The 25,221-nt window shown below is 45.7% G+C and overlaps 1 protein-coding gene across 4 annotated transcripts in view; it reads left to right on the top strand.

Moving 5' to 3' along the window:
• The first annotated feature begins 617 nt into the window (after positions 1 to 617).
• Positions 618 to 25,221, top strand: part of ELOVL7 (ELOVL fatty acid elongase 7) — a 52,130-nt gene continuing 27,526 nt past the window's right edge. For 2 of the 4 annotated variants that reach the window (XM_006258720.4, XM_019496102.2), the window contains exon 1: positions 915 to 1,004. The gene's annotated coding sequence lies outside the window, so the exon portion shown is untranslated. Of the gene's footprint in view, positions 732 to 914; positions 1,005 to 25,221 lie in introns of those variants that run through there. The other 2 variants (XM_006258721.4, XM_019496101.2) reach the window with 2 other exon arrangements.

Genomic DNA, 25,221 nt, shown 5'->3' on the forward strand with positions numbered 1-25,221 from the left:
ACCTCGTATAACTTTATTGGAATGGCCACGAATTTGCTAGATTACAGAGTGGGTTAAAAACCACCCCACAAACCAGGCGAAAGGGGGTGTCACTAGTCCTGGAGTCATTCTGGTTAACTCCCCAGCTCCTCCACAGATTCGTAAAACAAGTCCCGCCTTCTCGGGCATCTCGCCTCTGATGCTTCAGTCAGCGGTTTCTAGGCAGGGAGTTCGTGTTCCCACACCCCAGTGAAGGTTTTGAGTTGGAGCTGAACACAAGTGGGCAGGGCTGTGAGACAGGAGAGAGGCCCCACTTGGCCGGAGGCGCTCGCAGGAGAGAGGCCAGTGGAACAATAAGATCCTTACAGGAGAGCGGGTCCCTAACCCCGGCAGCGGACGCGGTGGGTGAGGCAGGGGCCCCTCCGCTCTGCCGGAGCACAAGGCCGCCCCGGCCCAGGCAGTCGCCGTCGAAGCAGAAGCAGGAGCGAGAGGCGCGGAGGAGCCACCGCTGGAAACGTCTCTGCGCAGCTAGAGCGGAGCGAGACTCGCCCGGGGGCGCCGCGCCCGCCCCGCCCTGCCCTGTCCTGTCCCGGCGGCCGCACCCGGGGAGGGCCGGGCCCGGCGGGGCGTGGGGAAGGCCCGGACGCCGCCTCCCTGGGCCGCTCATGAGGCGGGTGGAGGCGGCCGCTGCCCTGGAGCACTCGCCCGCTGCCTGGCGCCGGCACAGGTGTGGCCGCTCGGGCTCCGCGTCGGTCAGTGTCTGCGCCTCGCCGCGCCGCGCCCGGGGCCGGGGCGCGCTCGTCCGTCCGTCCGTCTCGGCTCCCGGCGTGGTCTCCGCCCTCCCCACGGGCGCTTGGCGGTCGCAGCCCGGGGCCGCTCCGCGGTGTGTGCCTGGGCCGGGCCCGCCGGCTGCAGGACGAGCCCTGCCTCCGCCTCCCGTCGGGGAAGCTGCTCCTCGGCTGCCGCGCGCCCCGGGCAGAGGCGGCTCCGAGCCGGCAGCAGGATCCCGGCGCCTCTGCCTTGCGGTGAGCGGGCGACGGGCGCTGCCCTCGGGCGGCCCGCGAGGGGCTCCTGGGCGCCCACCCGGCTGCCGCTGCCCCTGGTGCCCGGGGCTGGGGGCTCCCCTTCCCTCCTCTGATTTCTGCCCCAGGGTGGAGTCGGGAGCCGGGGGAGCCTTGCCCCGCGGTGCTGGAGGGGAGCCCACGGGCAGCCCCGGAGAGGCGAGGCGAGGCGAGGCGAGGCATCCCCGGTGCCGCTTGCCCCGCTATGAGGGGAGCATTGCCCCTGCACGCGGCCGGGGCCTGACAGCCCTCACTAGTGGGGCCCCGCCGCTGCCAAGTGGGACAGGCCCCATCTAAGGGGTGGGAGTTAGCAGAGCTGCTGGTTTTAATTGACCTCCGTTTAGTTTCTGCTGCGGGGGGATGGAGCAGGTGCATAAAATAGAATTGCTGAGATGTAAAATGTTGCAACTCTAAAGTTTTTCTGTCTGTTCACACCCAGATGTGCTTGGGGCTTGAGGAAAAACCTACCTGGCATGTACTAGCTTGAGGAGGCTTTCACAACTACTGCACTGTAAACTAGCCTACACCCAGAGCTAAGCTGAATTCAGCAGATTGAATGAATGAATGAATGAACTGAAATTAGAGTATGCAACCCTGTGTGGATGCTGCCATGCCTTAGCTCGCTGCAGCTTCACCTTTCCTAGGGGGCAGCTGAGGGTGTCTTTATGCTGTAAACTGCAGCTTAGTGTAGTAGAAAGAGTTGCCTAAGGTAGGTGGCAAAAACTTGCTGCGGCAGATGACGGTCTATGGAGGTGCAATGTTCTGCTTCTAAAGCTAGCTAAGGTCTATCCAGTTCCCACTTGACTCCTGAAAGAGAGCATTTGCACAGGGGTTTAACACCTTATTTGTGAGCATTACAACTTCTAATTCCCCATGTAGAGCAGCACAGAGAGTAAAAAGCTAATTTATGTTGGCTAAGCTCTTGCCATGCCGATTGCAAATCTGAAGAATAGAGTTGTACATTATTTCATTGTAACACTGTCAATCAAGTTTCTATTAAACACTATTCTACTTCAAGCAGCAGAGCAGGTTGAATTGAAGGGAACAACATTTATGGAATGTATTTGGGGTAAATTCCACAGGCATTAATCTAATAATACTTGCTGAGTAAGATTTGAGCAGCTATTGAGTGAGGGGGGAAACAAAATAGCAATCAAATGAGTGGACGAATACAGTCAAAAAAACCTATTAGATTTGCTAAGCACTGCTTGACCTTACTGCCTCTACCATCCTTCCATCCATCACCTTTCCCATCCTGGCCTTACTTCGCTCTACCATAGTCAACTGTGGTGTATGTTTTCTGGAGTTCTACTTCTTTTATTTGCTCCCCATTGCTGCACTGTCTCGCCTATTTTCTTTCAAACCCTCTTTTCTATTTAGCATTTCTGTTTCTGGCTTATTGTATCAGTATCTTCTGAAACTGCCCACCCCAATGGTGCATAAATTGGGAAATTTAAGCAGTAGCAGCCAGGGGACCAAAAGAGACCATAGAGGAATACAAAATGCGTATGTGTTGAGGGGGTTGGTAAGAGGCCAGTCCTTATAGTCTTCTGCAGGTGTGGAAATGAGACAGTGCAGAGATTCATCTTTGTATCAGGTTTTTGTTGGTTAGATAGCTGATAAATTTGAAGCTTTTAACCTGAAGTTGTCTGCCTGCCAAAAGGGAGACGAGACGGATCAGTCTCTCACGAGTCTGTTAGCCCCACCTTCAGTGCAGCTTTATGGTTGTTTCTGTAATATGAATAGAGGTTCTCCTATTCTGTTCCCACCCAGTAGTAACCAACACCTCTGCTTTTTAGTCAAAGTACTCATTCATTTTTTATTTGTTTGAAGCTGCAAAATAATGGAATTGATGTTTTTGCCAGTCTTACTATTGCCCAGGTGTATCTGAAAAGTAACAGCAAAACCTAACAAGACTCTGACTCCTATCTTTTTCATTCTACAAGTTGTGTAAACTTGGCAAAGCAACCTGTCTGTCTGCAGACCTGGGACTCTTAGCAATGGTAAGGGTCAAACCAAACACTGAATAACAAGAGTGCTATTTAGAAAACAAGCCTTTATGGCACCATTTTATTTTGCATTTCCCTTTTTTGGAAGCTTTTTGGTTTTGTGTGTGTATATGTATGTGTATATTTTACAGTAAGATTAAAAACTGAAAGTACTTTGCATTCCCCATGGTCCTGGAAACAGAACATAATAGCATTGCACTAGAGCAGTGATTCTCAACCAGCTGCAGCACCCTGATGTTGTGGCAGCTGTGGAAGGGTGCCCCTGAGAGGGAGATAAGTGCAGGCTCTTCTCTTCTAGATGCCCCTCCTTCTCCTGCCACTCACTGGAGTGTAGGCCCTTCCTTTCCGGCTGGTGCTCTTTTTTCCTGGTCTCTCTCCAAGCAGATAAGCACTATAAATAAAACAAAATTAGTTTATTTATTGGGGTGCCACTTGATACACAAGTTGTTCTGTAGTCTTGTGTCTAAAAAGATTGAGAACCAGAATGTATACCTGACCAGTCTGCCAGACTTGAGCTGTATGTGACACAAGGTGAATACAGCATAAACAGTCAAAAGTAAACTTTATAAGTATTGGACTACTAAACCATGCCCTGCCTTGTCTAAACTATGTATTGTTAATGGAGTTAATTTTATGCCTGATTTTTTTGTCTTCTGATTGCTGCTTTTTCTTGAGGGTAAGAAATAATAATAGCCAAGAAAGTAATGCAGTAAACTTTATAATATAGGCTCTTTGGTCATGTCTACACCCTGGTAGCTAAAAAGACCCAGTGGGCTATACTTCAGCATGCTCCAGCTACCTGTGCCTGCAGATATGCTCTAGACTTGGAAACATGATGGTAAGGTTGCTCCCAGTAGCTGCCTTTCAAGCACACTGGAGACTGAGGCCTTGAGAGCAGCTGGCAGAAGGGTGCCCTAGAAGGGTTTTATCGATGTATTTGGAGCATACCTGCAGGAGTGAATTGGTGGGATATGCTCAGAAATGGACAACCAGGGCTCTCTGGCTGGAACAGCATAGTTGTACCCAATCAGCCTTTTTGCCTTAGATGAGCTTTGCAACTGAAGTCAATAGCTATTTTTTAGTGGTGGACTGGACCTTCTGACCTGGCCGCTGCTGTTCGGCTTCTTCCTCAGTGTCTAGTGCAACACCTCCCAGTGTCTGGCCACCTCATGGGTTTTGTTGCTAGACCCTGCTTTACAAGATTAAGTCAAACATTACCACCAATTATCTTGGCTGTTGCCAAGCATGCAGTTGTTTTGAGATCACTTTGGATTAAATATGTAATGCTAAATAGTGTAGTCACAATATTTCATTAAAATCCTACTTAAAGTAGTAATTTTTTTATACAAATGAAGTATGTCTAAGTGGAAGTTTTATTTATTCTGCCATTATTTTGCTTGGGTTTGTTAGTCTTGGCTGCTTATGAAGGTCAGGATGAGTGTGGGCCAAGGCTTCAGTAGTTACATTGTTGCCTGTGCCACTTGTGTAACTTTAAACATTGTTAGTCTACTCTGAAAATGAAGTGTATTTTAAATGGCATAGATTGTTATCTTAAAATGTGCTCAGGGTATCAATGAAGTGAGACCTTTTTTCAGTCAGATTCAGGGTATGGGAAGGTGTTTAATTTCCTTTGTTCCCTTGTTCCTCTCGGCTAAAATATTTTTCTGAATGCCATCGCAAGCAAACTGGGTTCTCTCCCATTCCATATTCCCTGTAAGGGAGGTTGTCCTGGTCAGATTTAGCCCTTGGTTTCAGCTGTGTAGCCCTTGCTGTGACATCTATGTAAAATTGTGTCAATACATGGAACTTGTTAACAGTCCTACTTAACAAGAAGCAATGAAATAAAGATCACTCCTTACCTTTCATGTGAATTATGAACGGGAGTAAAAAGCTGTAAACTTTCATTCCTGTCCCTGTTCTGCTGATCCCAACTTAACTGTGTATTAATTTGCCTCAGCCAGACTGTACCTGAGAGAGGCTTCTTGTGGTGAATTTCTGGATTTTGTTGTTGTCTGTCTTAACTCACTTTAGCCATGATACGTACAAATATAATTTGCAAGATAAACCTAGAGATTTCAAATAGGAATTCATAGTGTTTAAAAAACATTCCTCCCTGTTGTGGTCTTTGAGTTCTTTGCAACCAAAATGTAGGTTTTTTTGTTTTGTTGTTGTTGGGTTTTTTTTTACACACACTGTAAAAAAAAACAAAAAAACAAAAAAAACCAAAGCTGGCATTTTCTGAGAGGTGTCTGGAGTCTAAAAAGGTTGAGAACTTTGAATTCACACTTCAGCATCAAATATGCTGAAGGTTCTCAGACTCCTTTGAATTTGGGGGGGGGGATCCTTAGCTGCCCCAAGCTAATATAATGCTCATCTCTCAGAAATTATTTGCAGGTTTTTTGTTTTTTTTCAGTGGTGTTTGCAAGTCTTACAAGGTTATTAGACAATCTCCAGATTCATGGAGTAAGGTTATCTTTGTAGATAATGGCATGGAAAATGCTTGTCATGATGGGATTCCTGTTGTTAAAGGTAAATTGTATGTGTAGCAGACACAATTTTCTAGGGGCTAGTTAAAGACACTTGCATGAACTCCCACCAAAATGAAGGAACATTAAATCTTGTTATTTCCTGTTTCAAATGTAAGGTGCACTGGGGACTTACTTTCTTCAGCATGAACATTTTTACACAAAGCAACTACAATCCTAAAAATAGCCTATTGGACATATTATATCTTCTTCAGGGAAACTCTAACACTAATTTTAACAGAAAAGTATGTGTCAGACCCGATGTATGACTTGAGGCTATGGTGATTGAGTTATTTCCTAATAGTTTTCTTTTACACTTGAGAATTAAGTTGTAAATAGTAGATTCTTAAATTAACAAACTGAAGATTGCTCCCTTCCTTACTCATGCGCATATTCCCAAGTGTTGGCTCTTTAGCTGCTTTACATTACTTTGAAGCTTTTGAGGACTGGGAATTAATTGTTAAAATTAACATGCTGCATCTTGGTTTTACAGTGTTTATGTAGATAAATCACACTCTGCCTATCACTTTGATAATATTCATTTTTTTTAATGAATAGACTTTCATTAATGCCATACACTTTAGTCTGGACACAGTTCTGTTGAAATTAATCCCTTAGGTCACTTTAATATAGTTTCAATATGACAAAGCTTTATATAGAATTAAAGGCAATATAACATTAGAGTTAGAAAGCAATTTGTTTGGTTTTAAGTTGAAAGCTTTTCTCTGAGAACATAAGTGGAACATGCTTAAATCATTTTATATATAGTTCCGATATAGAATAATTCACTGCTAGATTTGCCTGCATCTTCCTTGTCTGCTACATGCTTCCAATTATGTGCCTGCAGGTTGCTCATCCTCTGTCTCCTGTAGTTCTGGTTGTGCAGTTCTGACCATTTGCAGCTAAACTATCAACAGCTCTTGGCTGCTCAGACAGAAGCTGAAACTAGCTGCTGCTGAGAACCTGAATTCCATGAGCAGATCCAGGATTTTGAAAAAGACTAAAAATGGTTTGCACAGCTGTGCAATAGAGGGAGATCAGGAGTAGCTAACCAATATCAAGCTATCCTTTATTCAACAATTTTGCTTAGTAAAACACTGAGATCATTAAACCAGAGAGGGCTATTAACACCCGTTGAATGAAAAACAATTAGCAGGGGTTGGGTACATTATAATGAGCCATGAAGTCAACTGACTCTCAGCACTGCCTGAATAAAAATTCTACTTCTGATTTTAAATGTTGAGTGGAGCAGGAATTAAAGCAGGTATGACTACATCAGTGTACCCTCCCTGGATCTGCCCCTGTTGGAGTCTGTCCCTACCTCTACACAGTTTCTGGAAGGAAGAAAAAAAAAAAAAAGAGAAATGGTTGCCATTCTACAATATCTTCTATTCTGAACAGAAAAATCAGCTTCCCCATGTAAAATATGCCCTCAATTTTGGAAGGCTTTCTGTGGGGTGGGGTGGGGAAGGTACAGTGTGGTATGTGAGTAGGTATAGTATTTGTTGTCCTTGTCTTAAGCAAGAGTGTCAAATTTAGGAAAACATTGAACACCTTTGCAAGTTACAGAAATGTTGTCTACTGAAAGCCTCACAAAATTGCTAAAAACCAAGAGTGGGTAGAATTTCCACTCTTGAAATTTCCATTAATGAAAAATGAGTTGCTACTCATGAAAAATGGTTTCTGGCTAGTTTATTAACAAACAAGCCAGAGACCCTTTTTCATGCCTTGAAATGAGGGGAGGGAAGCAGGGTTTTATTTACAGATTAAACTTTCTATGGAAGTTGAGAGAAGAATTGTATTCCAATTTTCTTTTTGGAATAATGGCAAATTCAGATACTGCCTTGTTGAAAACAAAGTTTGGCTAGATCTAATTTCTTACTTACCTTTAAAATGATGTAGTAGAATATTGCAGTTCCCAGGCTTTCAGAGGCAGTTTGACACTACTGGTTCTGCCAAGCTGGATTGTATTCACAGACTGGCTTTGTGCATTTCATGCAGGGCGTGGGCTGATGCATGCTGCATGTAGTGAGTGCGTCCAGGCAGAGACCCACAGGCAGCATTGAAACCCAAATGATAGGGCTCCACGGACCAGATTGTCCCGTGGGCTGTATCTTTAACACCCCCTGCTTTAATCTAGTCAGTTTTATGTCACAGTAACTTTCATCCAGGGTCCTGAGTTTTGGTTCTTAGTTGAATTGTTAATCTAAAACAACCCTTTTGAGATGGAGGAATCATGCGATTTAAAATCATTTGGCAAGTCACTGGCAGAGGTGGGAATAGACTCAGGAACTGAACATGCAGCAGGGCACAAGAGGTTCAGTCAGCTGAGCAGCTTCATAAGTACAGAATATAATCACCTTCTTGAGAATTTGAAGAAAGCGTTGCATTTCTGGTAGGAGGACAACGCTTCACTCTTTCCCCATGTACTTACTTCCTTAGCCCATTGTGAGGCTGAGGGATGTATAATATAGAGGGGAAGAGTCTTGGCATTCTATTTCACTGAATTTGCAAATCTACTTTTACCTTGCAAGATCCAAATTGTGACTTGGAATCCAGCAATCACGAATATACTTTAAAATTGTCTAGAATCCGAAAGATTTGCTATAAATACTTTGCAACACATTTTTAAAGCATTTTGGTTACTATAAAAATGTTCACATTTTTCTTTCTGCATAACTAAAGGTCAAGAAATGGGCAATTTTTCTGTTTCAAGAAACAAGCAGATGATTGGGCTACTTGATCAGTGTGTTATTGTGTATAGAGAGCTGAACTGGAACTTCGAAGGCCTGATTCTTTTGCTAGGTGAATGGGTCACACTGGAGAAGTGTGACTTTGGGCAATTTTATGTGCTTAGTTTACCACCTCTCTGTCCCACCTCTTACAAATAATACTTTATAAAGCATGTTGAAACTTACTGATGAACAGTGTTATGTGAGATTTTTATTCCAGGACTGGGACTCTGGACACTTAAGTTCTGCTCCTGACTCTGCTCTTGAACTGTTGGGTAATGTTGGGGAAAGTTGTTTTCTTTTCACTGTGCCTTGGGTGTAATGCCAGAGTGGAGCCTTATGTTAGATGGGTTACATTTTATAGAAAGCGAATGGTAAAATACTGTCAAATGTTGTTGTCTGCTGTATTGGAAAGACTTTGTTTTCTTCCATTTTGCCTACCTGTTACGTAGCCGCTAGGGACATACTATTAAACTATTGCTGGCAAGTGGATGGACTTCTATGCATTTGTTTTTATTAGAACGTATTCAGTTGGCTGTGTTGTAACACTTTAATATTTACTCAAGGACAAAAACATTCATCAAGATTCTGTCATCTGAAATTATGCCAGTGTTCTGAAATGGTCTAAAGCTGTGACGTGTACTTCCCGATCCGTTTTGTTCTTGAGCTATTTATACTTGGCCATTAGATCTATGAAAGAAATAGCAAGTGCAGTATGCCCTAGGACATTGCAGGCCAACCTTTTTGGCAGGCATAAGTTAGCCCTGCACCCTCCCTTAGTGCTACTTTAAATCTATTCCCCTGGCTGAATCTGTTACTTTGGCTTTTTGCTTCTGCTCTGTACACTCTTGCTGTTTTGTTTTGTTTCCGCCCCATATCTGCCACTGCTGCCTGACCCCTAAATTTGCTCTGTTCCACACAGTGTCTGCCTCAAATTGGTCACCCCATCCTCAAAAATGCAATCAGTGCAGCCAGATGTATCAGGTTTCTTCTTTGCATCACAGCTATCTGAATTAAACTCTAAGTTGTGGAGATACAGATATGGGCTTTCATGGTATCAAAGTGCTTAGCAAGGTGGTAAAGTTTTAAGTTCCAGCTGCATAGTCTGGAGGATGGTGGTATGACATGTAAAAGGCTAAATACTTTTCCAGTGATTAAGCTGTGCTCCAAGGCATGGTTTCGAGAAATCTATATAATACTGTATACTTTGTTTTGTTTTAACATGGAATAATTATTCAGTGTTGTGAACTTAAACTATTCAGTGTGATAAACTAATGGTCTCTAAAATGGTTGTTCTTTGTTACAAAGGTTTATAGTTTCCCTAAAGTTTTTTTTTATTTTTTTTGTTTAAAAAAAATCAGACAGTATTATTTTTTTAAATTCCTATTAGCAAACGATATAAACTTCCTCAAACAGAGCAGAGACTTATTATACAAGGCACATACTGAGGGGGAACTTCAGCTTCTTCAAAAGGTATTCCCTTTTACCCTTACAGTCACCCATTTAGTGTCCATATTGGTTCAAGAAACAAGTGTTCCCTTGCTCATTCCAGGCAACAGTCTTGAGTTCTTATATAAATATCCAGATATATGTATAGTTGCATATTATTCCATATTAATACTGGTGAATCATCTATGGTGATCAACTAGACCTTGCAGAATTATTGGGGGTGTGTGGTGGGGGAGGTGTGCTGTTTCTGGTAATGAGGATTTGGGCCTTTATGCCAGATGGAAAAAATAGTCACACTTGCCCCATCAGTGGCTCTATAGCATTTGGGAGTCAACTTCTGCTGCAGTTTAGGAAGCCTCTTGTGCAGTGTTAAACTTTGACACACACCATCACAAGCCTTCATGATAAGTCCCAAGAGTTGATCTAGCAATGGCAAGTGGGGTAGGTATTCACTGGTAGCAGAGGGTGCTATGAATTTTGATGGTGATTTGTAATTCATATTTCCATGAAGAGGAGATCCTGGTGCTGGTGTTCTGCTGCTGCATTTCTGGGTTGAGCTCTGCACACATTTTCAGGATGACCTAGGCCATTTTCCTGAAAATCTACTTTACTGCTGCTAGTCACCTCAATTCTGCATTGCTACCCTCTCCTACCAGTCACTCCTAGTTAACTGAAGAAGAAAGAGCTTCACTGAGCAAAACTGCTCCAGATAAATGTTCTGCAGAAATAACTGCTTGATTTCATCCTCTAGCTAGCCCTATTACTGCAGCAGCAAAACCTCTATAAAACTGAAGAGCCAAATCCATTTGCCTGCTCAAATGCAAGGAAATAACACATCATTGTGTTCTCATAAATCACTGTCACAATCACTGCTTTGTCAGACTACTTGGATTTCTAAGACTTCCAAAGGTCTGTTTTATACAATGTCTGAAATTTTAATTGATCCACATTACACAATATGAGCTTCCGTACAACTGAAGAATGCTCCCTCTCAGTTGTCAGTTAGGAATTAAAAAAAGGGGATATGAGGAAACAAAAACTCATGCACGCTTGATAGTTTTGATCTCCAGTTTGAGAATTCCTGTAGTTTGTGGTAGGTATCCCCTGATGTACCAGGAGGAAAAAAGCTGGAGCATAAGGTGAGGGGCTTATTTAAACAAGCATAGAGCAGTATAGATGCATGAAGAGGAAGGAAGGTATTTCAAAATGGTGTAAGAGTAGTAAGGAATCAATATATAGGTTTCCCTCAATTTTATGCAGGTTCCATATATGTGATTTCACTCTTATGCAGTCACCTTTTTTCTCTCCAGAATTCCTTTATACACAAAGTAAATTCATTCTTACATGATCTGGGCTCTGCTTCTCCCCACTCACCCCAGCCCCTGGGCTCTGCTGTGCTGCGGTGCGGGCAGGTAGTGTCAGTTGCTCCTGGGTCTGCTGCAGCAGCTGGGGTGAGTAGGGAGAAGTGGAGCCCCGGGAGGTTCGGGGCACAGTGCAGCTCAGCGGCTATAGGCAGCTGACAACAGCTGCTCCTGTAGCCATTGCAGCAGGGACTAGGGTGAACAGGGAGAACCAGAGTCCCAGGATGCAGCAGGCAGCAAAGCAGTGGGAACTATGAGTAGGTGTGGGGTGCAGGATGGGGGGGGGGAGGGCATGGTTCTTGCTGCTGTGTGCCCCCCAGGAGGTCTGCAGGCTGGGGGGCTGCACCAGGCTCTTCCCGTAGGGGGGGCATGGGCCCCTGGATCTGTGCGTAGGATAACAGCAGGCTGCCGCTGTGGGCTGGGGCTAGCAGCACCACTGGACTCTCCCTGGTGCTCAGTGGGCAGGTTGGGGGGGGGTTACAGCAAATCTTTAGGTGGCAGCAGTCCCCCACCACGGCTGCCCTCCTGGAACACTGGTAAGAGCCCATTGCTGCTGCTAGCCCCAGCCTTACTTGCAGAAATGAGGCAGCGGTGCTGAGAGTGGGGGGCTGTTGCCACCCCAAAATTTGCTGTGGCACCCCTCCCCCCGCCTCCAATCTGCACGCCAAGCGTTTGTGAGAGCCCGGTGGTGCTGCTGGCCACAGCCCACAGCGGCAGCCTGCTGTTGTCCCGTGTGCAGATCCAGGGAAGAGCCTGGTGCTGGTCCCCAGCTTGCAGACTTCCCAGAGGGCATGTAGTAGCAAGACCTGCCCCCCCTTCCCCCCTCCCCCATCCTGTACCCACTCATAGTTCCCACCACTTTGCCACCTGCTGCAGCCCTGGGAAATGCCGAAGGGATGCGGTGCATCCCTCCCTCCCTCCCTCACTACCATGGGAACATATCCCTATTTCTTACATTATAAAGTGGGTTTGCTTTATGCAAATTTGATTTATGTGCTGTTCTCTGGGAACGCGTGTACTACATAAATTGAGGGAAACCTGTAGTTAATCCTCTGCATTTGAAGTAATAAACTAGTTTGATGGAATCTATCTGGATAGACATGTCCTAACCTGCTATTTTCATTGCTGTGGTTTAACTAGGCTTGAAACTACTATGAGGTGAACTGGTTGGAATTATAGTTTATAGCTCTCTTTTCTGTTTCTTTTCACTAGGGTCTGGACTGATGCAGTTACAGCAGTTGTGGGTCACAGTCTGTAACAGGGGTAAATCAACACTGGATGAGGTCCTACCATAATTAAAATTGTTTTGGTGCTGGGGACCCACTCTGACTATGGGAGTCTGACCTTGAGTTTGAGAAGCAATGTCTTCATTTATAGAAACTACTTTTATTTTCCTACTAATGACCCTTTACCTTTTTTATCTTGGCTGTTAAGAATTTTATGTATTACACTCCTACCCCAACCAACTAGTTGTCTTGATTTGTTTGGGTGTTGTGTGTCGTGTCCCCCCACCGCCACCTTGTCTCACCACAGTTGTGGAACGAGTATTCACTTGCCATTGACATAAATGGGATTTGTGCATGTAAGACACCTTTCAAACTTAGTGATCCCTGTGGGTATGGTAAAAATGAGTCCTCTGATTATTAGTGATTAGCATTCTTTCCCCTGGTACAGGTTTGCTTATCTCTACCTACATTCTTCAGAAGCCATTTAAGATGTCTCCTTCCCCCACCACATGCACAATAATGTCTTTAAGACTATCTGTTTCCATCTTCAAGTAAATGATGGGTAAACATAGAATAAAGATGCCATCAATTCTTCCTCACAAATGGTTCCTATGGAACTTAGCACAAGGAGGTACTAATCCTGGTTGATGGTTTCTGTATGCTATTGTAGTTCAGGTTTTTAGTAGTGAAAGATAAGGGGGTCTGTTTTCTCCTCTCTTCCCCCCCCCCCCCCCCCCCCCCCCCATGCATGGTGTGTGTAGATTTTTCACACAAAAACAGGGAAGAGTATTCAATTTCTATAACCTCTATATGAGGTTTCAAGCAAGGTGGCCTGTTTTTAGTTTTAAATATCTTGAGGGGGGGAGGAAACAGAAACATAGGAGTCAATGGGTACTGCTTAGCCATTGAATCTAGTTCTTTGCATTCCCATGCAACCAGTTACTTTAAGAATCCCCAAAATCACCACTTCAGGCATTTGTATGCAACTACAAGGCACAATACCTAAAAGCTCAGAACCACTTTATAACATAACATAGCATAGATAAAAACAGGGGAGACCTGCCAGTGCCTTTGCCTCCTTCCCTGTAATGAAGTAATTAGTTGTTATACACTTAGAAGGTCTTAAGAAAAGGAAAACACCCCAGGCTGCAAAGGAAAGGAGTCTCTCCTCTTCCCCACCTTGCCCACTCTCTCGGTTCCAAATCTGTGTTGGGTTGGGGGGGTGGATTTCTTCCTGACATCAAATCAGCAATTGATATGGTCTTGCACTTCTGCTCAGTCATTCAGTCAGGTTTTCCAAGTTCCAGCAGCCCAATCAAAGCCCTGCAGTGCAGCTTTAGCTGTGGCTAATATTCCAGTGCTTCTGAGGAAAGCAGATTTAAAAAAAACTTCAAAGACAGTAGCATTCAGGAGGTGGGGAAGAATTCCTTCCTAATCCTTATTGGTGACAGTAAAAGCTCTGATGTACAGGATTTAGAATTACCAGACAATTTGCACATTACAAGAGTTCTATACCCCAACATCAAGATTACAGATGCTTGATTTCACATATTACACACACTGGCTATTGAGCCATAATTCGCTGTCCAGTCATACCATCCCTTTCATAAGTGTTTCCAGTTCAGTCTTTCAAGTAAGTAGTTAAGGTGTTCTAAGCAAAATAACATTCAAAAACTTCACAGAATCCATCTGATTTCCAGCCTGAATTTATCATCTAATTTCTGGCCCTGATAAGTTTGACCTCATGCCAGTGTTGGGTGTTAGGTTCCATTTAGGTCCCTTTCGTTCTCATTTTTTGTCTTCAATCTTTGTGTCCCCATCTTCTAAAATACTCTTCTCTGACATTTACTCCATAAATGTACTTGTAGAAGGTAACTATATCCTCTTTCATAGTCCAAATTAAACTATCCAAGCTCCTTTAACCTCTTTTTACAAGAGATTGCCATTACCTGTGGACTTTAAATGTTGGCCAGCTGGGCAGCAAAGCCCTTCTTTGCATCCACTCCAGTTTAACTTAATCTTTTTGAACATTTGTGACTAGAATTCAACTTTGTTCAGGTGGTGTCCTAGTACCATTATACAGAAATCTGGTAACATCTCCTTGGACACATACAGGTGTTATACCTACCAGGAGAATTGCTGCTTTCCAGGTAAAAACTACAAACATCCATTCAACTTTTCCTAGGGAAAATGTGCCTCTCTAGGAGAAAGATGCAAGTACCAGGCTGTGTCTCCTGCCTGTTTTCCAGGCTGGGAACTATTTAGTTTGGGGTTGGGCTAGAGCAGGGGCTGGCAATTATTTTGGGCAGAAGGCTGCTTACTGAATTTTGGCAAGTCATCAAGGGCCGCATGACAGGCAGCCCAGGGCAGATTAATATTAATTTTCTAAATTTTTGGGGGGCTCCACAGGCTGGATAGAATGGCCTGGCGGGCCACATCTGGCCCCTGGGTCGCATTTTGCCCACCCCTGGGCTAGAGGCTTTATCTCACCAGTCTCCTCCCCTCTAGACCAGTCTGGGGGAGGTAGGGGAACTGAAGCAGTGCATCAGTTTCGTAGTGATTGTACATAAGCCAGAGAGAGATGGAATAAGATTGTTTAGATCCAAGAGATTTGAATAAAGCAATATGAAGAAAGAATAACCATTCTTAATTCTTTTTTTTTTTTAATTCATTTTTTACTCTGTTTTATTTAACATCTGACTTTTAATTGATCCACATCACACAGGACTGTTCCCTGAAGCAGTGGGACAGTTCCCTACCCACTCCCCAGACCAGAGTCCATGGTCTGAGGAATGGGTAGAGGGGTTGCCCAGATGCTCTTTCTGTTCTACTCCTGGCAATCAAGGGCATTTTTACATGAGTTTCCGATGCAGCACCGGGTGCTTTTAATTAGCGAGTTGTGCCAATTAAAAGCATCCGTGCACCACGTCTATCAGCGGTGCAGCACACCTCCATGTTGAGGAAATGGTGGCAGTGTGCTTTGAACTAAAGCACATCGAACATGTTAGTTCAAAGTTTACCACTGCCAATTCCTCAGTGCTGAGGCACACTGTGCTGCTGAGACGTGTGACGTACAAGGCTGCCAGCACATGTCAATTTGTGCTCCAACAGAGTTGATTAAACAAGTTGCTCCAAAGCTCTGAATTTCCAGCACATTGGAGCAAGCTCCTCGCAGGTGTGCAGGTGCCCCAACAGTAGAACAACAGAGCAGCTGATCCTTGCTCTTTTCCCCTGGCTTCTTTCCTGCCCACCACCATCCCCACAAGGAACAACCTTGGGGTTATACTTGTGCCCCCTCTGCCCTTCCTCTGCAGGTAGCATTTAAAGTCTGCAGGGCCTGGAATGGGGAGAGCTTCCCTGACCTGGGTTCTTGGCCCCAAGGACTTGAAAGTGCTGCCCAACTAAGTGGCATGAGTGACATTTAATGCCCATGGGAGTAAGAACCAGTGCTGAGGAAGCTCTCCCTGTCCCAGTTTGTGGCCCTGCGGACTTTAAATGTTACCCAGCTGAGCAGCAAGGCTCTTGCGAAGCCTGTGGGACTGGGTACCAAGGCACAGTGAGATTCTGTTGGGCTGGGAGCCAGAACTGGGTAAACTCCCTAACCCACTTCCCAGACCATTGGTGCACACAGCATTTAAAGCCAGCTGGGTGTAACATGCAACAATTTAAAAGCTAGGAATCCAGGAAAGAGGATTGGGGAGGTCTCCCCAGCCCTGCTTCCCCGCATCTCCAGCTTTAAATCACCCTGTGTGCAGCTCAGCTGGGCTGAATATACAACTTAAAAGCCAAAGGGGGAGGGAGGACTTCCTGTTAACAGCCTGCCCCCTTCCAAGGCAGGGGAGAGGCTTCCTTAGGGGTGGAGCTGGTCCAGGAATCAGCCCACTAATGCCCTCAACTAAAGAGAGTTCACCTGTGTAGCTCTCCATACCTTTATAGTTCTTGGCCTTTTAGCTCAGATCAAGTGTAGTATAGTGGGGGCATCCAAACCCCAAGACCTCTGGGCTTGGGCCTGCATGTAGAATGCCTGCCAATGGATTTGGGAGTATCTGAAGTCCCTGAGTGAGAGCTTGGGATGGAGTATCCTCACTGTTTGTAGCACCATACTGGGTGTTTAAAACGAGTGAACTCAGCCTGTTCAATATGTTTTCTGGAATAATTGAGTTCTGCTCAGTCAATATGATTTGGAACTGATTTGACATGGAACACAATATTAATTAACTAATTATATTAAAAAAAAAAAAAAAAAAAAAAAAAAAAAAAAAAAAAAAGCTCTCCACACCTAACATGTGCATGTGTAGCTGACATATATGCTTTTGTTCCTGGGCCACTTTTCTACTAGTAAGAATTTCTGTGATGCAATTATTTGGAGAAATGAACACTTGTCTGGCCCTTTGTCTCTACTGAATATATCTCACACCCTAGGATTGCATTAGTACCGTATGCACTCTAGGATTTCATTAGGATTTTTTTTTTCACAGTTGCTTTGCAATAATGGCTCCTTGTCAACCTATTTTGGTAGGCATTCCACTCCGATCCCTTTTCCTTACCTGATTTGCTGCTCAACCTCCTGCTCTCTGATTAAGCTGTGGCTCCGCTTTCTGCTTCCTGTCGTACTCCCTACCTCATCTAGTGCTTGGTTTTTTTTCTCCCTGCTCTATTTGCTACTGTGCTGCTTGACCCTTCCCCAGTCTGCTAAAATCCACACACACAAGCTGCCTGTGCTCCTTTTGGCACCCATCCCTGAAAGTATTAGACTATTGAGAAAACGGATCACCTAAAGCAGTGGTTCTGAACCAGGGTGCCATGGTTGAAATTTATAAGATAAACCCAGAGATTTCAAATATCCAGGTTGTAGCTGTATTGGTCTAGAGGGAAAAAGGGAATCGGGACTTGTGGTAGAAGTGATATATTTTATTAGACCAACTAGATTTTTGCAAAAAGAAATCTTTAATTGCAAGCTTTTGGGCACAAACACCCTTCTTCAGGCATAGGAGAAAAGATTGTAAATGTTCTCCTGGGCAGAAATGACAGTTCATTCTTCATAGAAGAGTTGAAGGTGTAGTAAAATCTTCTGTTTGGAACTGCTCATTTTATATGCAGATTAGGCTCAGAGAAAAGTTGGAATAGTCTGTTTACCTCAAAATTGTTGGTGGCAAGCAGGATGTAATCCTATTTCCTTCTGGTTATGGTGTTTCATTTTTCACAGAGGAGTAAAAAGATGGAATGGTCTTCTGGGCAGATACTTCTTATGTGGTGATGTGTCTCTGAGCTCTGTGGTGAGGCTCTATGACAGGGGTGTCCAACCTTTTTGAATGTGGGGCCGGATCACAAACTTCTTATCACCCAGTGGGCCGGCAAGCCATATTCAAAGACGTCACAGGAAGTGGTATCATATCAGGAAGTGATGTCACGTGACCTTTGACACCATTGAAGTTGCAGGGGTTGACATGGTGCTGGTTGACATAGCATGCATGCCCGGGTTGACAGTGTTGCAGGAGCTGCTTGGCTACAACCGGGTTGACCTGGTGCTGAAAAAGCCATGGAGCCAGGCTGGGGTTAACCTGGGGCTCACCAGGCCTGCTGGTGCCATGTCTGGGTTGACATGGTGCTGCAGGACCTGCCTGGGCAGAACCGGGTTGGTACCGGCCAGGAAAAGCAGCACGTAGCTGAAGCCGGCTTCCCATGTGCTGCTGGGGATGGGAGGAGGTTGGCCAGGTCTGCACAGGCCAGTAGAAGCAGCAGTGGAGCCGCGTGCCACTTGGGACTGATGGGTGTAGCCTCGTCCCATCCCGAGCAGCACACGGCTCCGCTGCTGCTTCTGCTGGCCGGTGCAGACCCGGCCGGGTTCCTCCCATCCCCAGCAGCACATGAGAAGCAGCCCTCTCGGGGCCTCGTGCGTGGGCAGCCGGGCCCGGGGAGACTGGCCAGGGGACCAGGCACTGCCTTGCTGTGGGGCGGGGCAGGGCAGTGGGGCTGGCTTAAAGGGGAGGGGTGAGGAGGCAGGCATGGGCTGACACTGCCAGCGGCCTCTGCTTGCCCCATCTGTAGCTTTTTTTGTTTTGTTTTTTGTTTTTTTTTAAAGGAATTGCACTTATTGTGAAAAGTGCCGCTGCATCAAATGGCATTTAACCATTTAAAAGAATTGCTCACGTGAGAATTTATACAGTTACTGCTTCTTTGACAGTGGATGTGAGTTCCACTGTATTACAAGCTGTATTGTTCATAGATTCATAGATGTTAGGGTCGGAAGGGACCTCAATAGATCATCGAGTCCGACCCCCTGAATAGGCAGGAAAGAGTGCTGGGTCTAGATGACCCCATCTAGATGCTTATCTAACCTCCTCTTGAAGACCCCCAGGGTAGGGGAGAGCACCACCTCCCTTGGGAGCCCATTCCAGACCTTGGCCACTCGAACTGTGAAGAAGTTCTTCCTAATGTCCAGTCTAAATCTGCTCTCTGCTAGCTTGTGGCCATTATTTCTTGTAACCTCTGGGGGCGCCTTGGTGAATAAAACCTCACCAATTCCCTTCTGTGCCCCCGTGATGAACTTATGGGCAGCCACAAGGTCACCTCTCAACCTTCTCTTGCAGAGGCTGAAAAGGTCCAGTTTCTCTAGTCTCTTCTCGTAGGGCTTGGTCTGCAGGCCCTTAACCATACTAGTGGCCCTTCTCTGGACCCTCTCCAGGTTATCCACATCCTTCTTGAATTGTGGTGCCCAGAATTGCACGCAGTACTCCAACTGCGGTCTGACCAGCGCCCGATAGAGGGGAAGTATCACCTCCTTGGACCTATTCGTCATCCATCTGCTGATGCACGATAAAGTGCCATTGGCTTTTCTGATGGCTTCGTCACACTGCTGACTCATGTTCATCTTGGAGTCCACTAGGACTCCAAGATCCCTTTCCACTTCCGTGCCAGCCAGCAGGTCGTTCCCTAGGCTGTAGGTGTGCTGGACATTTTTCCTCCCTAGGTGCAGCGCTTTGCATTTCTCCTTGTTGAACTGCATTCTGTTGTTTTCTGCCCACTTGTCCAACCTGTCCAGGTCTGCTTGCAGCTGTTCCCTGCCCTCCGGCGTGTTCACTTCTCCCCATAGCTTTGTGTTGTCTGCAAACTTGGACAGAGTACATTTCACTCCCTCGTCCAAGTCGCTGATGAAGACATTAAAGAGTATCGGTCCCAGGACTGAGCCCTGCGGGACCCCACTGCCCACACCCTTCCAGGTCGAAACCGACCTATCCAGCACGACTCTCTGGGTGCGACCCTCCAGCCAATTCGCCACCCACCGGATTGTGTAGTCATCCAAGTCACAACCTCTTAACTTGTTCACCAGTATGGGGTGGGATACCATATCGAAGGCCTTCCTGAAGTCTAAGTATATGACATCCACCCCTCCTCCTGTGTCCAGGCGTTTCGTAACCTGGTCATAAAAAGAAACTAGATTGGTCAGGCATGATCTGCCTGCCACGAACCCGTGCTGATTTCCCCTCAGCATAATTTGTCCTGCCAGGCTCTCGCAAATGTGAGCCTTGATAATTTTTTCAAAGACTTTGCCAAGGATGGAGGTGAGACTGACTGGCCTATAGTTGCCCGGGTCCTCCTTCCTCCCCTTCTTGAAAATGGGGACCACATTGGCTCTTTTCCAGTCTTCCGGGACTTGGCCCGCACGCCACGAGCATTCATATATTCCCGCCAGTGGCTCTGCAGTGATGTCGGCCAGTGCCTTCAGCACCCTTGAATGGAGCTCATCCGGGCCTGCCGACTTAAAGGCATCCAGTTCTTCCAAGTGACTCTGCACCAGCTCAGGGTCTACGCATGGAAGTCTGGCGCCTTGCTGCTGCCTCTCTACAACCCCAGTGAGAGACTTGTTGTGCCCCTCGCTTAGGAACACTGAGGCAAAGAACTCATTGAGGAGTTCAGCCTTGTCCCTCCTGTCCGCCACCAGTTGTTTTTGCCCATTTAGCAGGGGTCCTATTCCTCCCTGGGCCTTCCTTTTACTCCCTATATATCTAAAAAACAATTTCTTGTTGTCATTTACTTGGGATGCCATCCTCAGCTCCATGGTAGCTTTGGCCTGTCTAACTGCCTCCCTACAAGCACGAGCAGAGGAGGTATATTCGTCTTTGGTGATCTCTCCCTGTTTCCATTTTTTATGTGCTCCCCTTTTGGCCCTTAGGCTGCCCTGGATTTCTGTGGTCAGCCAGGAAAGCCTCCTGGCCCCTTTCCCTCTTCTTTACCTTGCACAGGGTTCGTCTCGCTTTGTGCCTGAAGGATCGTTTCCTTAAGGCACAGCCACCCTTCTTGGGCTCCCATCACTTCAAAACTCCTACTCTGCAGTGCATCCTTGACCTTGTTGTTGCTTATGTGTCTAAACCTCTAAGAACAAAACAGCAGGACCATGCCCAAATAGAAAAAAGAAATGCTAGCAATAGTATTTGGTTGTACTCTATTTCATCATGAGGGGGAGGGGGATCTACATCTTGAAACAGATGTCAAATCATGCAAGATTGCATGCCTCCCATGATGAGTAGCCACACCAAGAAAGTTGGGAGTGGCAGTCCCTGGGCTAAGCACCCTCCATGGTCATCATGGACTAGTAGTGCCACAGCAGCAGTGGCTCATTGTGGCAGGTAGGCAGGATGGCTACTTGACATGCTGCATCACAACCCATCCTATGTGGGCCTGGCTGCCAGTGGCCACAGTGCCAGGCCTAGTGCCCAGCTGCATCACCAGCAGGAAGCTGGGGGTGGGGAATGGATGTGGGGGAGGGGGGATTGAGTCTGCATGGTATGCATTCTGGCCTGGTCCCAGCTGTAGCAGATTGGAGCTGCGCAGGGTGCAGTCATCTCTTGGGCTCCCAGCAGTGGCTGGTGGGCTGGTGTGTGTCCACCCCTGTTCTTGAAGCTATATTTTTAACTCTGTACGGTACACCTGCAAGGATCCAAAGATGGATGCTTACATGCCAAAATACCAACTAGAAGTTGAATATAAACATGGAAAAGGGTAGCAATTGCTGATTGTCAAAACCCAGTAGTTGAATGCCTATGTCACAGTGGAAAATTTCATTGATTTGATGCCTATAACGCAATGGGAAATTCCGCTATTACATCACCGTGGAATTTCTCGGCACAGTGGAATTTTCCGCTACGGTAGAAAACCCCGACGCAGTGAAAAGGTCCCGCCAACTTTATGCAAACATGTGCGCCACCATTGGCCGGTTAGAAATTATTCATATTTGGTGACTAGTAATTGGCTCGCTAGCCATATAAAAGTTAGAGTAGTTTCTGCCCAAGTCAGAGAACTCCGCGCACATCTCGGAGTGAACTTGGCGGACTGATCACCCACCGACAACTCCCTGTCACTGACTGTCCTGACGTACCCCGTGCCCTGCATGTCCGATAAGCCGTTCATGTCATCTCGTCTTACTCAAAGAGCTCACGTTTGTAACTGCAATTAAGCCAGTTCTTCCTGCGCTGTGCACATCAGTAGCGTAAGTAAACAACCTTGTTGCAACCAATACACATCCATGCCTAATTCCGCTCCATTGGTCAAAAGTACCTGCCTGCCATTTCGGGCTACTGGCCACAGCCTGGCCTGCCACTCGACTGCCACACTGATCTTTTCCAGATCATATATGTTGAATGGTAAAGAAGTAAGATCAGAAAAAGCTGCTGCTGCAGCACACATGATAATGCCCTATGGATTAATATCAGAATGTCAAGCGAAGGCAGCAACTGCAAATTATGTGATACTTCAGGCCTTGAGGTAAACCATGTTGCAAGGCTATCCAGATTAGAGATCTGAAGGGCCAGAAAATATTCATGCCTGTTGGTCATACGGAGAACCAAGTGTGCCAGATGAACTTGACTTAAAAGTGAAAGAAATCTAGCACCAGAAGGCCTCAGAAAAGAAGTGTTGGGTATTATTTATGAAGCTGCTTTGGAGCAGAGCTATGCAAAAAAGAGATAGAGTTTGCCTTGCTATTTAATGGCCAAAGATATGTAGTCAAACTGAGGATAAGGTACAGATCAACAAGATGTCAAACCTATAAAAACAAAAATAAAGAAGAACCAGTGGGACCATGTGAGGTCCCTAATAGACATTGGCAGTAACTGGGCATGGATCTCCTTTGAGTTTCAAAGGATAAATTATCTCATTTTAGTTGATGATTATCCAAATACATAGTGGTAGGGTTACTTCAAGATGCAAGTGCCTCAGCTACCAGGTGCCTTGGAAATATGTATTTGCAACATGGAATATCTGTTGACTTTTTGGTGACAATGGACCATTATTTTGCTTTGCAAAAGATTCAAAGTCTCTGGAGCAAAGGGTTTTTAGTCAGAAAATATCAAGTCTGTTATTCCCACAATCAAGTGAAATGGTTGAGAGAGTGGTTCAAACTGTTAAAAGAATTCTTTAAAAAATTAGCTTGGATAGCAAAGGTCCTTATTTTAGTTTGTTGGATTATAGAAACACATCTATGAGAGAGAGAGGATTACCTGCTGAAGTCCTCATGGGAAGATATTTTAAGGATTAGATCGCTGACTGCCTCACAGTTTTATTGCAACCTATATTGATACAAGGAGACATACCAAACAGTTTGAAACTAATATTAAAGCAAAACAAATATCACTGTAACAAAAGTGAAAAGCCTTTATCACCTTTGGGAATTGGAGGTGCTGTCTTTTTTTTTTTTTTTTTTTTTTTTAAAAGACACGGGTTGAGGGAGACCGCAGAAGTGAAAATTGCCATGCTGCCATCCTGCTCTGAGATCTTGACTTGTGGAGACAGGGGAAGATGTCTGTAGATGGCATGGAAGGAATTTGAGGAAAACAGCCAGAACTGTCCAAGAGAGGATTGCAGAAGAGGAACAAATTTAACCTTTGGCAACATCCAAACCATAAGAGCAAGGAAAATCAGATGAGTTGACTCAGTATATTGAGTCACAAATGGACAATTCAAGTACCAAAGGAAAACTCCTTTTACCATATCTCCTTTCACCATATTTAAGTACCAAAGGGGATACTCCTTTCACCATATCTATAATTGGGAGTGATCAAGAAAATCTGATAAATATAAAAACTACTTTTGAATCTTCCATAATAATAATTTTAAAATCTCTGTGAAAAACTGAGATATAGTAATAAGAACTTTTGAAATGGGAACCAAAGTTATCAAATCATGTTGTATGTGGGTGGGGAACAGGGGAACTGGTATAGTCTTCCTTGATTTTTAACATCAGCATATGACATTGTCTGGCATACCAGTCGTCTGGCAAAAATATCCAGAATTATTTCATGTTGAGCCACTCCTGTAGTTGAACTACTAGTATGTTGTTGATCCTTTGGAGTCCACCTGGCCAACTGAACTAGCTCTTGGAGACATCAAACCAATGGCCACCCTCAGGGATCAGTACTTTTCAACCTGTACACTAATGATCTGCCTGTGACTGGCTCAAAAATTTGTTTACACTGATGATGGTGCCTTTGTCACCTAAGCTTGTCACTTTTTTTTCAAGTGTGAAACCCACACTTTATGGAGACATGAGATCTGATCTCAGAGTACTGCCTAAAATGGTGCCTCAAGCAAAATATCTCAAAGACTGTCTCGTGTGGTTTTTATTTATTTATTTATTTATTTTCCCCATCTGCATAATGCCAGTGCCAACCATGAACTCATTATCACCTTAAACAATCAGCCTTTCAAATTCAAAACCCGCACAGTTTATCTTGGAGTTACCCTTGCCCAGACTTTAACCTATACATCATATTGCCAGAAAACTGCTTTAAATGTCAGAACAAGGAATAGCTGGCTTGCCAAGAATATAGCCAGACAGCGTGGAGAGCAGCTCCCTGCAGGTAAGTCAATGAAGGGGAAGGGGCATTGGGGTGGGGGGCAGATTGAGACCTCCACAGTGAGGGATGGAGTGAGACAGGGGCTGGGGGTGGGATGGAGCCATGGGTGGCTCGTCCATGGTAGGTGGGGGGTGGCTCCCCACTGCTACATGCATTTGCAGGGGATTCAAGGGGGGGCAGGTGCCCCTCCCCCAGATCTGTGTGTGGGGTGGATGCAGGTTGTCTGCTATAGGCTTGGGGCTCTCCACCCTTCTGCCTTTGTCCTGGGATCCCTGTGCCAGCTGCATGTCTCCTGCCCACTCAGCAGCTGCGGGGGTGGCGAGTTATGCCTCTTGCTGCTGGGCAGGCAGGGAGTGCATAACTGGCACGGGGCTTCTGGGGCAAAGGCAGCAGGATGGAGAGCCCTGAGCCCACAGTGGGCTGCCCACATCCACCTGTGCCCCACTTGGCTTTGCTCCACTTAAAAGCATCCCCACACTTAGATTGTAGCAGCGGTGCTTGATTTAAAGCTCATTCAGTGAGCTTTAGTTCAAGCACTCCCACCACCATTCTTAAGTGCCAGAACATTAATACATGATACACAGGAGGAGGATGGAGAACAGCAAAAGAAAAGAGGTTAATTAGTTATCAGGTTGGCATAGGCCAATATAGTTGGTTAATCATTGGCTATTGCTATCAGCCAAGAAAATCTTCTGTGCACAGAATCGACCAGAGCAGGGTGTGGGGCCCAGGGCAAATCAGTCCGTGCAGGGCCCCACCCACACTCCAATTCCAAGTGCCCTGGACCCAAAGAAGCTTTTGCTGCCATCAACAGTGGCGGCGTCCATGGCAGGGGTGGGGGGTGGGGTTGGGAGTAGCGAGTGGCTGAACGTGAAGCCGGCAGAGGCAGTGTGGAGTTGCTGTGGTCGCTCCACCCAGCTCCGTGGGGCCCCCCAAACTATATCAATGGGGCCTTCACAATGACAACAACTACCCTTGTGGACAAGTTCTAACCATGTCCCATATTGTTAACTTGTGTCCATTTACA

The sequence above is a fragment of the Alligator mississippiensis genome, chromosome 3 (assembly GCF_030867095.1).
Source record: "Alligator mississippiensis isolate rAllMis1 chromosome 3, rAllMis1, whole genome shotgun sequence".
In the NCBI taxonomy this organism is placed as follows: Eukaryota; Metazoa; Chordata; order Crocodylia; family Alligatoridae; genus Alligator; species Alligator mississippiensis.